The sequence below is a fragment of the Strix uralensis genome, chromosome 21 (genome assembly GCF_047716275.1).
Source record: "Strix uralensis isolate ZFMK-TIS-50842 chromosome 21, bStrUra1, whole genome shotgun sequence".
Classification (NCBI taxonomy): Eukaryota; Metazoa; Chordata; class Aves; order Strigiformes; family Strigidae; genus Strix; species Strix uralensis.
The window spans coordinates 5,266,906-5,280,603 of record NC_133992.1 but is presented as its reverse complement, the minus strand read 5'-3'; the positions used below and the strand labels follow the sequence as shown (position 1 = coordinate 5,280,603).

At 49.1% G+C, this 13,698-nt stretch overlaps 1 protein-coding gene across 1 annotated transcript in view; it reads left to right on the top strand.

Moving 5' to 3' along the window:
* The first annotated feature begins 6,575 nt into the window (after window positions 1–6,575).
* BRINP1 (BMP/retinoic acid inducible neural specific 1) overlaps window positions 6,576–13,698 on the top strand; it is an 89,589-nt gene continuing 82,466 nt past the window's right edge. Inside the window, exon 1 of the mRNA XM_074891341.1 lies at window positions 6,576–6,948. The gene's annotated coding sequence lies outside the window, so the exon portion shown is untranslated. The remainder of the gene's footprint in view (window positions 6,949–13,698) is intronic.

The following is a 13,698-nucleotide window of genomic DNA, read 5'->3' as shown; positions in this document are numbered from 1 at the left end:
CCTTGTCCTTTCCTGATTGGGCCCCTAACCAGAATGGCATGAGAGGCTGTGTTTATGCAGAGATTTTGTAAAGCACTTAGATGTATGTCTTTCAACATAGTTCTTGAAAATCGATCACATCAACTTTTTCTTAACAAGATGAAAAGTCACTATTGTATGTGAGAAATAACGTTGCTCAAGGCATGTGGTGACTGTATGGTAACAATAACCCCGCTTCTCAGGGTGCTGGTATGCACCAGCTATCAACCTTGTGACTCACTGCATACCTGAGGCAAAGTGCAGTTATCTCAGAGTAGCAGCACACTCTAAAACATGTAATTTCTTAGTGATTCAGATTCAAATTTTCTCCCAAATGAATAATAAATGATACCCCGGGGGGGAAGAATACTTCTTACTCCTCTTCCTATATTCAATATTTGCCAGGTATATCAGTTTGTCCAAAGATAATGGTGATAGTCCATTCTGACTTAGACTACTGTTGATGAAAAAGTGCACTTTGGTTGCCTGAATCTGTTGTAAAGTGGCGGAGTCCCTGCCCTGGTGATGTGGATCCTTGGGCTCCAGAAAATGGAATTTACCCCCTTTGTTGTGTGACAGATACCCAGGTGGCTTGGTCATTATTTATAAACCGGAGATAAAAAGACAAAGCCATGTTTTCCAGATGCTGAAAAAAAAAAAAAACCCTGTACAATTACAATATATCAGCATCAATTTAACAGTCATGCAGTTGAATGTGTATATATGTTATGACCTGATTTTATGCTGTGGGTGGTACCATTGTTCAGTACTACCATCTGATCATATGACCTTAGCATAGCCCTGCTAGATGTGCACTGGCTTTTCTTGGGTAAATCAGGAAAGAAGCACTGATCCTCTAACTCTCACTGACATGATTCAGAATTGGCTTAAACTACAGATGACAGTGGCTGTCCACGCCCTCCAGCAATCCCTGTTGATCAAGCTAAGAGATCTCTTTCTCATGCTTGGTTCATAAACATCAGGAGATATCAGTGCCTCTTGCTTTGCCATCTCCTTTGCAACGAACATTTTTGGGGCTGTGGGAGATACAGAACAGATGCAAGAACATAGATATGTTGGAGTGAGGAATAAGGAAAAAAAAGCTCAATTGAACATTCTAGTCCCTGCATTTGACTGCATGCGGTTTTCATCTACCAACATTTTTTTTGGAGTGGTCTGAAGTGCTGAGTGATTGCAGGTAGAGGCAGAGCGAGGCTTGAAGCCTTCTGTGCAGTGTACAGCTCATGATGGGCTGGGAGTTACGAGTAGTTCCCTTTTGAAAGCCTTAGTCCAAGTTCAGAAGGAAACTAAGCTGCAGGTGATGAATACTGATGACTTGTACTTGGTACCACACAATAGTAACAATAGAGAATATGAAAGATTGTTAATAAAGAGGATGGATTTATGACTAAGACGGGAAAATCAGCAGACATGGGTTCGTTTGCTTGCTCTTCCGTGCCCCTCAGCATTAGAGGAAAGTATTCAACTCCTCTAGCTTCATCCCTCTAAAATTTAGGAATTCAGTCTGAGCTGCTGATTTGGTTCCCTTTAGAGTCAACACAGAAAGAGCCAATTTCAGAAGGAAATTCATCCCATGTTGAAGATAGTGTCTAACATAACAGGAAGATTGGAGTTAAAATTACCCCTTTCTGTTAACTGGAGAGAATATTTAGACAAAAGCCTGACGCCAAATGCCTAGTCTGTTCTAATTCTCCATGAATTCAATGGATTAAATCATTAATTTTGCATCAGTTAGCCTTGGCCAGGAACCTTCATATCAATGACAGTTGGGAAGCAATCTTCTGAGCTGGAAAACAATCAGTTCTCACTGTTCTTTCTGCCCACTACATTTTCCTAGAACTGACCTTATAGTGGTCGCTGTCTTATTTTAGTCTCCAATGAGAGACAAACCATTATTATTTCTTTTTCACAAGACATCTGCTTCCTACCCGAGACCAGTAGGGAAAATTCTAAAAAAGCTAATCAGAAAGCTAGATCTCAGGAGATTGAGAATCTCGTTCTGCAATCCCCAGAAGCTCATGGGGCTCAGAACAAGTACCCTGAAAGGTGAGTGCCTAGGACAGCTGAAGTTCAATTTTGAAGCTGTGACATTTCTTCCTTTGTTTGATGCTGGAAAGGGATTTATCTCAAAAGTTAAATTTGGGATATGTTAATTTAGGAGCAGTGCAAAGATGGAGAAGCACCTACTTTAAGTTTAGTGAGTTCAGTGTTTTTCAGGCTTCCAGAGCTGCACTGAGGATGATTCAGTTTAATGCAGAGGAACCAGCTGTCAGAAACTCCTTTCAGGAAAAAAAAAAAAAAACACAACCAATTCTCAACCATTTCTTCCCACTCTGCTGGGAACTGCCAACATTTTTGCTTAGCTTGGCAGGGGATTCCAGCCTTCCCCCCAACCCCTGCTCAAGCCTTGACTGTAAACCTTTAATTCTGCATTGGGAATGGTGGAAATAGTCTTTGCTAGCTCCTTGCCTCTTAGCCCTGACACTTGAGCCCACTCCCAGACTTCTTCCCACCATCCATCAAAACAGCCTGGTATTGTCTGGCCACACAGCCCTTCATATCACCCATCCTGCTTTGTGAACAGTGAGACACCCACCCATGTGCTAAGGGGTACCAACAGCAAATTAATATGGTTGGTGCTTAGGAGTTAGATATCTCTGCAGCCAACACAAAGCACAGTCTAAATAAGATCACTACTTACTGTGATAATGTTTGCAGAGGAGAAAGAGGAAATACATTTCACAAGAGACTGGGAGAGCACCAGAATATCAATACAATGCTCACAAAGCAAGTTTAATCCATTTTTAGCCTATAATAAACAATGAAGTCTGCAAAACCTTGACAAGAATACATTCTGCATCCTCAAGGAGGGCAACACAACAGGATATGTGGAAAGAAAAAAGTTTGCCAGTAGCATGAGAAGAACGCAGAGTAGGATCTGATTATTTTCACCAGCTCATGGGACTCTGAAGTGAGTTTTTGCTGTAGAAACACAAATAGAAATGAAGTATTCACTGTATGCAGTTGGCTCATACAGCTCCTTTTGCACCAGATAATGGCACTTTGTACTGGCCTGTCTGGGATAGAGTTAATTTCCTTTATAGCAGCTCATGTGGCTCTGTGTTTTAGATTTGTGACCAAAACAAATGCTGTTAACACGCTGATGTTTTAGCTATTGCTGAACAGTGTTTGCACAATATCAAGGCCTTCTCTGTTTCTCACTCTGCTCCCCCAGTACATAGGTTGGGGGGTGCACAAGAGGTTGGGAGGGGACACGACCAGGTGAGTGAACTGAGCTGACCAAAGAGATATTCCATGCTATATAACATTGTGCTCAGCAATAAAAAGGGAAAAAGGGGGATTTTAGTTAAGTTAGCCAACTTTTACTTGGGAACCAGCTGGGTATTGGTCTACCCGTGGGAGTTGGTGAGTGACTGACTTCGCATCACTTGTTTTGTTTTCTCTTTCTCATCTTCTACTGCTCCTTCAGGTATTAACAAATTTTCTTCTGGCCACCAAGTTTTCTTGCTTTTACTCATCCTTCCCTCTTCCCCCATCCCACTGGAGTGGGGGGTGTGGGCAGCAAGCAAGCAGCTGTGCAGTGTGTAGTTGAATACTGTAGTTAACCCACACCCACAACACACTTGGAGCACACAGTGGAAACCCATTTGCTCATTTTAGTGGCAGCTGTTATGTGAACAACATGGACACTTCTCTCTGCTTTCTAGATCTCTCAGTTTCATGTGATGTCTTCCTAAACTTCTAATTGACCGTCCAAAATACTGTTTCTCCATCCTTGCCACCACCATAATTTTTCTTTTTTTTTGTGTGTGTAGTGCTTGCAAATGGGAGACTCTCTTTTTACAGCATGTGTGTTGTGAATTTCTGTTCTCCTTCATATCCTCCCTTGATTGACTAGTTTCTATTTTCTTCATGGGAAGAATATTATAGTTTAAAAAAATCTAAATATTGCTTTTAAGACAACTGTTGAAAGAGGAAAAAAAAAAAGGGAGGATTGGACATGCTGAAATTGTTAACAGATCAAAAAAAATGCTTAGTGAAAAAAGAAATAGAAATTCTTGTTCAATGGAGCTTTGCTGATTTGGGGTGAAGATCCAGGCTTTGTTCATTGCAGGGAGAAGGTGAGTTGAAATATCCAAGACTTAAAAGAAGAGACCACTGAAAAGAGAAAGCTACTGAAGTGAAATAATTTTGTTTTTAAAAATGGCATCCAGAAACCTTATCTTTGACACATAAGAACAGACACATAGCTAAATATGCTGTAACCTGCTTAGGTTTCCAAAGCAGCAAATTAAACCAGTGGACTATGCAGTGAGTGTCCATTCAGATGAGCAAAGCTCATTGAACACAACAATACTGTAAGAGAATATGTTGAATACTCAATGCACCAAATAATCCTCTTTTGATACAGAGACAGTAAAAGCTTTTGGGAAAGAGGCAGCAATAGTGTATGAATGAATTGGGGGGAAAAGAGAGAAAACATTCTGGGACAGGAAAATGATGGGCAAAACTACTGTCTTTGCTTTGTTTTATATTTTCCTCTTATTTTATTTTTATGACATTGATAGCAATTCTTATTTCCAGGCAGGACACCGATCCCAAGAGTTTGTTGACTCTTACTTTCTGGAAGAAGGTGTTACTTTGTAGAGAATATTTGAGTCTTTCTCTAGGTCCGTGAGATCTTTGGGTGCCTGAAGAGTATCATCTTACCTGTTTTCTCTCACTCCCGCTTCCCAGGAATATGAAATACCAGGCTGGGTGGTGCCAGGTCCTGCTAGGCCCAATCGCACAATAGCCTGCTCAGATGCGGTGCGGAAAGACACCCAGTATTGTTGCATTAGTTGAATCGGTAAATCCTGTGTGACTACAGCGCTTGTTCATGGAGCCTTTGCTTTGATCTCAAACAACCTCATGTAGGACAGAAGGATTCCTCTTCCATTTCTGGTAAAGGCCAAGAACACAATGAAAGAACACACTACTGATAACCCCAAATACCATTTATTTGTTTAAAAAAGTTGCTTTGCACTTGTTTATATGTTCTGTATAAGACCTGATCCCTCAATCTCCTCTGCCATGATGTAAGCCTTCTCTGTGGCCTCGTACCAGGGCAATCTGTGAGAATCAATTCAGCCTTTTATTTGAGCCGATGTGACAGGATCAGGGGTGGCTTACCAGGAAGTGTGCTTTGCAGCTGAACAGTCACTTGGAAAAAAGTAAAACTCAGGAGCTTTGGGTACACTGAAACTGAGATAAGCTAAGCTTCAGCCCTATCGGAACAGCCTGGAGTTTAACCAAACAGCTTCTAATTCTGCTTAGGAAAGATTTACTGAAGATTTAGCTTAAGACAATGTTCTGTAGCCACAGGGGATGGATGAGAGAAGGGCAGAGTGTCCTTGCAGGCCAGAGAAGGGGGATGGAAGGAGGGCGTCTCCCATTGCCCTCCTCGCCCCATATACCCTGCATAAGGTGATTTTTTTTCCCTTCTGTCAGCACAGCACAGCTTCTCCGAGGGGTCCCTGGCTGGAACCCTCACATATCGGCAGCAATTGTTAAACCCTCTTCCCACGCTGGGCTGCCTTTGCTGAGCTGCCGGGATTGGGCTGGATGGGTCATGTCCTTGAGGCACCCTCGTCTGCCTTCCCCATCCCAAACCTTCCCCGAGCCCAGCGGTGGGAATTCCGCCGGCCCTGCCAGGCGCGCTCACCCCAGCAGCCGGGCCCGGAGCCGCCGGGACCGCCCGCTGCCTCCCGGGGCGGCTGGGCCGGGCTCGGCTGGGCTCGGCTCGGCTGGGCTCGGCTCGGCTGGGCCGGGCTCTCCCGGTGGCGGGGGGGGGCGGAGCCCCGGGCCCGTCACCGCCCCCCCGGGCCGACGCTGTCCGCGGTGCTGAACCGCGCCCGCACGGCCGGGCGGGGGGGGGGCGACTCCTTCCCCCGCCCCCCCGAGCGGAGGGGGCACCCCGAGTGTGGAGTCGGGCTGGGGGACAGCCTGCCCTCCCCACATCACCCCCCCATACTCCCCCACACCCCCCCGCCATCAGCTGCCTGCTCGGCGGATCGGGCGCCGTGCTGCCTGGCTCCGGTGAGGAGAAAATCGAGGAGAGGCGGGGGGAGAGAAAAAAAAAAAAAAATTAAATGGGGCTGCCTGGAATCGCAACCTGTCCTGATGTAGTCTCCTCCCCAAATCCGAGGGGCAGACAAGTTTAGATCCCCCACAGCCCCGTCCAGCGGCCCTTCCCGGTCTCATCCTCCCTTCCCACAGCCCAGGCTCCGTCTGGCCAGAGCTTAAGTCCCTCCTTTTTGCCCCCCCCCCCCCCCCCCCCAGCCCCTCCTCTTCCCTAATTATATACAAAACAGTTCTTAGAATAAAATGGCCAGGCTGGGGCTCCTCCCTGCTTTCCTCTTCCCCATTCATCCTCTCCAGACCGCTCCAAGCCCCTCCCCCGGTGGCAAGCCCAGCCTCTCGCTTCCCTCCTGGAGCCCTTTTCATTTTTATTTCTAACCCCCTCTCCATTCTCCCTGCTGCCTCTGCTCCTTCCCCCGATGGCTACGAACTGAGCAGCAGAAGAGAGGGGGGGCACAGGAATAAGGGAAGGGGGAAAAAAAAAAAAGCAAGAAAAAAAAAAAAGGAAAAGGAAGAGAGGGGAAAAAAAAAAGGAATTTTTTTTTTTTTTTTTGCCTCTGCCCTTAATGCCCGCGATCTGGATCAAGGAAGGGGATTTTCTGTCTGAGCATGAAAAGGACTGCTAGAGCCCCAGGATTTTCACGCCTGCATTATCAGCCCAGCACCCAGTATGCGAGCTGGACAGAGAAGCTCTCCCACAAGTTCCTACCGAGCCGAATAAAACCCACGGGCGACCCGATCTCCGCCAGAGAGGGACATTAGCATCAGGTAAGGCGAGCGCTGCGCTGCGGCTGCAGCGATGTCCCTGCCCCGGGCTCCCCGTCCTGCCTCGGCCGCGTTGTGTAACGCGCCCCGCGGCGCCTCTCCGCGCCCAGCCGCGCACACCTTCGCCTTCCGCGTTGTACCCCCGCCCTGGGCAGCGCGGAGTTACGTGGGGGGGGTGGCGGGGGGGTGGATGGCAGGAGTCCCGCAGCCCGGTAAGCGATTGCGTGTGCGTGCGGGTGGTGAGCGTGGGGCCGAGATTCGCCGGCACTGGGAGGAGTGGGAAGACTGGGAGCGCTGGTTCCGACGGGGGCAAGACGCAGCCCCCGGAGGATGCCCGGCAAGAGGGGTTCAGCCCCCGACTCGGCTGGGCTGGCGGCGAGGCGGGGGTGGGAGGTAGCCAGGCTCCATCTGTATTCCGGAGTATCGATACATCCCGGAGGGGGGGGACCGTCCCCAAGGAGATGGTGTCATCTCCACTTAATCCACTGCTCCGTTTTAGCAAGTGACAAGCAAATCGCGGAGGAAAAGGAAAGTCTGTCGCCTTGAATCCCACACTGGGCTGATTGCCTCTACTTCTGGTAGGGACTGGGAGACAGCGGCAGAGCCGGGGGAGGGCAGCGATGGGGGGGGGGGGGGGGGCTGCATCCCACAGCGCAGGAGATTGGTTTTCCCCGGCTCAGCTCTCAGCGCTGCTCGCGAGGCTGGTGTGGAGCATAACTTTGCCTTTTCCAGTCTATGGGGAATAGGGGGACAGAGGGCATCTCCACGCCATTACATCATCCCCGAGGTCCAGCACAGCCTGGGTCTAAAGACCCCGCGACGATCCGAAGAGATCTGTAGGTGTGAGAGTGTGTTTTGGCTTTGGAGAGTCCCTCCGTGCCTTGACTTGGGAGTGGGGAAGGGGAGGGGATGTCACTTCCTAGGTGCAGTCTCCTCTCCATGGAGAGAAATAAGCAGCAGATGAACCGCTGGCAGTCTTAATGTATGAATTTAGCCTTGTGATTGACATCTGCACCAGGCAGGACAGAAGGGTCCTTCATGCTTTACTCTGGCTGCTCTTCTGGGTGCATAATAATAATTTGTTAATGGCAGTAAAGCTGCTTTCCCAAGAGTTGTAGAGAAGTATTTGGGGGATGGTGAGAGGAGGAGGTAGTGAGTAAAGAAGAGATGAGGCTTTGGTGTAAGAAATATGAAAGGTTGGGATTTTTTGTGTGTGATTTTTTTATTTGTTTAAATTCCTTATCAAGGAAAAAGATTGATCAGATCTGCTTGTGAGTGACAGACAGACAAACCTGGACTCTCTCCCTCCCACACACCGCACAGACGAGCAGTCGTGGTCTGCCTCGCATGCATGTACACGCTAAGCACACAAAACACACGCTGTGGGGCTCGCCCCGACCACCCCACGCTTAAACGCAGCATCTTGGTCTGGCTCCCGCATGGATGCAAGCACCTATTCAAGCTGTGCAGCCCCGCAGTTCCCCCGCACTCCGACACACAGACTTGATCTACAGATGAGCACACACCGTAACATGCAGAAATAACTGCTTTGATATTCTTTTTATTCAAACCAAACATTTGGATATTCACAGGAGCACACTCATGCTGTCGTCTTTGCAGGTCTGTCAGTAGGTGTTTGCTCCTCCAGCATAGTCTTCTCCCTTGTAGTTAGTCCCAGGCATCGATTTGGGGTTTGTCTGACTCCAAAGCCCTTTGCGACTCAGCAGAAAAAGCCTGGTCACATTTTGTGTGTCCACGTTTGTTTTACTGCTCTTTGCATGTTCCCAGGACTCAGTAATGGTTCCAGTACTGGAACAGACAAGCAGCAGCCAGGGGACCAGGGAATGGCTGGGGGAGCACTGGCAATCCCAGACCCATCGTGCCCTCTCTGATCAAGAGCTGGAGTCTGTGAGTATGGGAAGTGCTCTGCCAGAGTTACGCTGCTTTTTTCGTCCGCGAGTGTGTATGTGAGCACACGCACCTAGAGCTAAAACACGCGCAGTGCAAGGCTCCACTTCAGCCTTACCCTGGTTCAGAGCAGAACCCTCCCATCCTCAGAGTACAAATACTCCCGTGCCTTTGCAAGCCCCTTCAGTCAGAAAGGGCGCAGGGGAGGTGATGTCACTGCTGTTAGATGTATTTAACCAGCATCCCCCTCTGACCTTCCTCCCTTTCCCCTCTTTCCATCGGGCCTAGTGAGGAGGCTGTGCACCCCTCCAAGAGCAGGAATATAATAAGGCCAGCTCAAGTCTGCGTTAAAACTTTGGCAAGGAGGAACATATGATGAATTGGCCTGCTATAGGTAAAAGGTGTCCCAAAAGAGGTGACAGAGAGTGTATCTGTGTTCCCTCCTCACCTCCACTGTTTACTACATTGGAAGTATGTGTAAGGCTGACGCTAAACACTACGCAGGAATGGGTCTGCCAGCAGACAATAATCATTGTTGTCTGTGTAACAGAAATAGTTCAAAGCCAAATCCTTCCGTCTTTGCTCAGGCAGAAGCGCCGCTGCCTGCTCTGGGTGCCTTGCTCAGGGAAGCGCTGCAGAAACTGCCTCCAGTCCAGAACCGGCGCATCCGAATGCCTCTCCCTGCCCGCCTCCAGAACGGGATGTGGATTTATAGAGTTTAGCCAGGGCTCTCTGGCGACACGGCGTTTGCAGCTGCTGCAGAGGCGCTAAGAAGACAGGAAAAAATAATTAAAAATAAAAAAATCTCTAAAGATCAGAAATGAGGGTGAAGAGCCCCAAAACCAGCCCGAGGCGTGACATTCGTAGACGAAAAAGCAGGGAGGGAGCCGCTCCGCCGCCGACCCCCCCGCGGGAAGGACACCCCCCCTCCGCGCAGCTCCGCGCAGCTCCGCGCCCCGTTGCGCCAGCGCGCAGCCCCTCCGCGGCGGCGGAGCGGTCGGCGCCGCTGTGGCCCAGGAGGGGGCGCTGTGGCTCCACGCAGCGCCGGGGCGCGGAGCGGCGCGGAACGGCGCGGAGCCGGGGAGGAGGGGGGTGTGTTCGCCCGCCTCCCCCCTCCTCCCCACACCCCCCCCGCTCGCCTGCCCCGGCCTCGCGGAGCCGGAGCCAAGCGCTAATAATAATACGGGGGCGGGAGGGGGGGTGAACGCTAAATAACAACAGGGCTCCTCTTCTCCAGGCAGCCCAGGTGCAGCTGAATGGGCCGGGGCCGGATCCTGCCCGCTGCAAACCCGCCGGGGCGGGCGGGAGCTCTGCTGAGGATCTGGCCCCATCCATGCAGGAATCTTTTGCCCGGTGATGAAATGCAGCTACTTCTGGGACAGAGCCCAGCAGCTTTTCCGTGCCAGCAAATACTACAGGGGAAGTGAAAAATCACTTCATGCATTGAAAGTGCAGAGATGAACTTAGTGAGGCAGAATATAAATTACCCGGAGTTAGGTAGCTTGTGCCCTGTGGTTTGATTTACACCATCCCTCTTGCTAAAGTATCACGAGATTTTTAACAACCCTAAGGACCTTGGCCCATTTCCTTCCAGGCCGCGCTGAGCGGCTTCCCAGAAAGGGAGAATATCCCTGCTCAGAGAGATCTAAACAGACCCACGGACCATGGTCCGATCCTGCCGTTCTTCCTCTCGCCTGGAAGATGGCTGCCGTCCGGCGCAGGATGCTGAGCTACTGACTGGTGCTGAGCTGTGTCAGGGCAAAACGTCTCCTCCCAGCCCTGTGCGATGCTCCAGAGCATTCCCTGATGCCAGGGGAGGTTTTTCCCCGCTTGCTGTGCCTCTGCACTGCCACGTCCAGCCGACCTGGTGGGACTGGAGCTGGGTAGGACAGGGCTGCAGCAGGCTTGCGGCTTGTAATCGGTGAGGAAGAGGGAAAGAGTATCAAGCAGAGAGGCCTGGGGAAGGAAACTGGATATATCTACTGGATGCTTCTGTCTGGAGAGAGTGAAATATGGGCAGCGCTGGACTAGACAAATGAGGTGACATTCACCAGGGTTCAAGAGTAGGCGTAGGATAGCTGTTGCTGACTTGATGGGCTAAGCTGTACTGCTTCAGGGGAGAAAAAGTGCTAGGACTAGTGAGAGGGAGGAACAGGAAAAAGAGCAGGAATCAGAGGAGCAGCTGATTTAGACTGAGCTGAAGACAATTAAAGGACTCAAGTTTACTTCAGGGATGCTGGATCAGATCCTAAGTGAAGGTGGCATAAATTGGGCATAAACGTCATTTTGAGAAGGAGTTAAGAGTCAGGATTCCCTCTGTGGTTGGGTCGGGGGGTTTAATACAACATGTCTAAACCTTTGTGGCCCCCCGCTCAGTGAGCTGTTTTCTTGCAGCCTTGAAGCAGGACCTGCAAGCAGCATCGCAGGAGAGAGAGAAAGACGCTTATTTATTTTTGTTATTTGTTCTTCTGAAGTCATGTGCTCTACATCCATTTTATTGTTGCCTACAAGGCGCAGCTGACAGAGCCCACCTATGCACCAGCCGTGGCCGTGTCTGCTGACAGGCCGGCTCGAAGTGCAGTGCTGGGTGAGACTGGGACCCATGGCGGCACCAGTGCCCCTGCGGCTCTGGTGACGGCTTGACTCTAGGTGTTGGCAGAACATTCCCTGATGCTTGAACTCTCATCCACACGATTCCCTGCTCCCATTTCAGAAAAACAACTAGTTGCGCTGCTGATGGATCACCTCTTACAGTGGCAATAGAAATAACAGTAAGTCAGTGCAGCAGCAACTGATGGTAGCAAATAATCTAAAACAGCTTCAAATGGTGGCCTCCAGAGGAGGACAGAGTGAATGGCCTTTGCCAGACACATACTGTTGTTGTCCACTGTTTATATTGGTGATAGAAATGCTGGGCAGAGGTAGAAACCCAGGTGCCAGGAGCACCAATACAGCTTTCAAGCCCTAGAAAAAATTCTCCCTGTGTGTTAGCAGTGGGCAGTCTTCAGGGGAGTATTGCCATCACAGTGACATCTTTCCTCCCAGAGGTTCACAAATTATAACAAAGCCAGCTCTGGGATGACACACACCAAGCAGTGACACAAAAGCTTGCAAACCAAGCTATGAGAGGTTCTTATTCATAAGAGAAGCTCCAGAAGAAAACAATTTGCTCCAGGGCTTTTTGCTGGAAATCAAAACAGACTATAGGAGCAGAGGGAGCTCTCACACTTGCATCCATTCTCCCATACTGTCCAATTTCCAGCAGAGTAGCTCTGGTTCTTGCAGTCTGGTCATGCTTGGGACCTGTCTCATGGCTATCCTGATGGAAGGTGCACTCTTTCACCTGGTGGTTATAGAAGATAAAGCCTGGAGCCTTATGACAGGTCTTCTTATAGCTTGGACTTTTATATCTATGCATATTACAGCTGAAATATGTTGTACAGAGAGTACCTGTGAAAAGCTTGGAACCGCTTGCTGTAAATCATCACAGCCTGTCGAAGCCAGGGGAGTTAACTGGCTTCATGGTGAGTGAGGATCTCTTTCTTAGGGTTTGATTTAGAGTGTGATTTAGAACCTGGCCTGTGCTCTAGACTCTCCTGTGTCCATCATGATTTTGGATGCAGTTTTGGCCAGAAGTCCTGAGTTGGCACAACTGATCCTATTTAGCCATCTCTTTACCCTGCTGGAGCTGTGTATGAGGTTGTCAGATACATTGCTAACATTGGAGACCTTTGTGGTAATTTATCCTTGCAGTTGTGGATGCTGACTTGCTAAGCAGGGTGGAAGACGGGGAGGGTGAGCTTAAAAACCATTGCCTTGCACGGGCAGTACATTCCAGGTGTGGCTGCAGGGCCAGAAGAATAAATAAAAGAAGTTTCTTCAATAGTTCGGAGCAATAGTTAGAAAATTACACAGAAACCAAAACTAACCAAGGAAGGACGGAACAAAATGAACTGTGACCCTAGGGAGGAGGGTGACGATTCAGGGCAGGCCAGAGAACCAGGACGAGCAGGTGTGAATCTTTAGCTGGACTTCTGGGATCAGTGCAAGGGACAGCAGTGAGGCGGGCTACGAGTGCCGGAGCAGCCTGGCTGCTTTCGGCATGTGACTGCTCTTCACGGAGGTACAGATGGTGAGCGGGTAAGCGAAGCCCTCAGACATATGCTGGGGTACATATGTGGCTGTGGGTCCCTCCTGGCTAAGACCACCTCCTTGCCTAGAACATGAGGTTGGTAGAGTTATTCCAGACATTTCTCACACTGGCCTGTGCTGGGGGAGATTTGCAGTCAAAATCAAAGGTGTGTTTTGAGGGAGTGGGAAGAGCTCACAAGGTACAAGGGGAGACTGAAGAATGCTTGAGAAATACTGAGAAAGTCAAAGGAAAGAGCTAACAAAGACAGCATAATGTTTGTGCTAAAATTGTGAGCGGAGATAAAAAAGCAGCAACGAGGATACATGTAACGTAGCCTTAAGACCAGCAGCTATTTCTAGAATTGCTTATGTCATGTCGTCCAGATTCAGAGTTGTTTCTGCAAAACAACTCCAGGCTTCGCTGTTTTATGCCTGAGAATGCTGATAATGTGTTTATCTGCCATTTCCACTCTCTTAAAAGAGAACTATAAAGTATTTGAAAATGATGGTGGGTTGCTATACCATATTTTAGGCCAGTGAATAGATAAATCTAATCAGCCAGGGAAAAGCCACCAGTTAGTATTCTCCCACAGTATTTGTATGCTGCTGGCTTAAAGTAACCTAATAGCAGTAATTTGAGTTCTCCTAAGTATTTGGATAAAATCCTTTTTGTGCATTTAGAGATACATGTGTATCAATCCTCTTTGCTTTTTT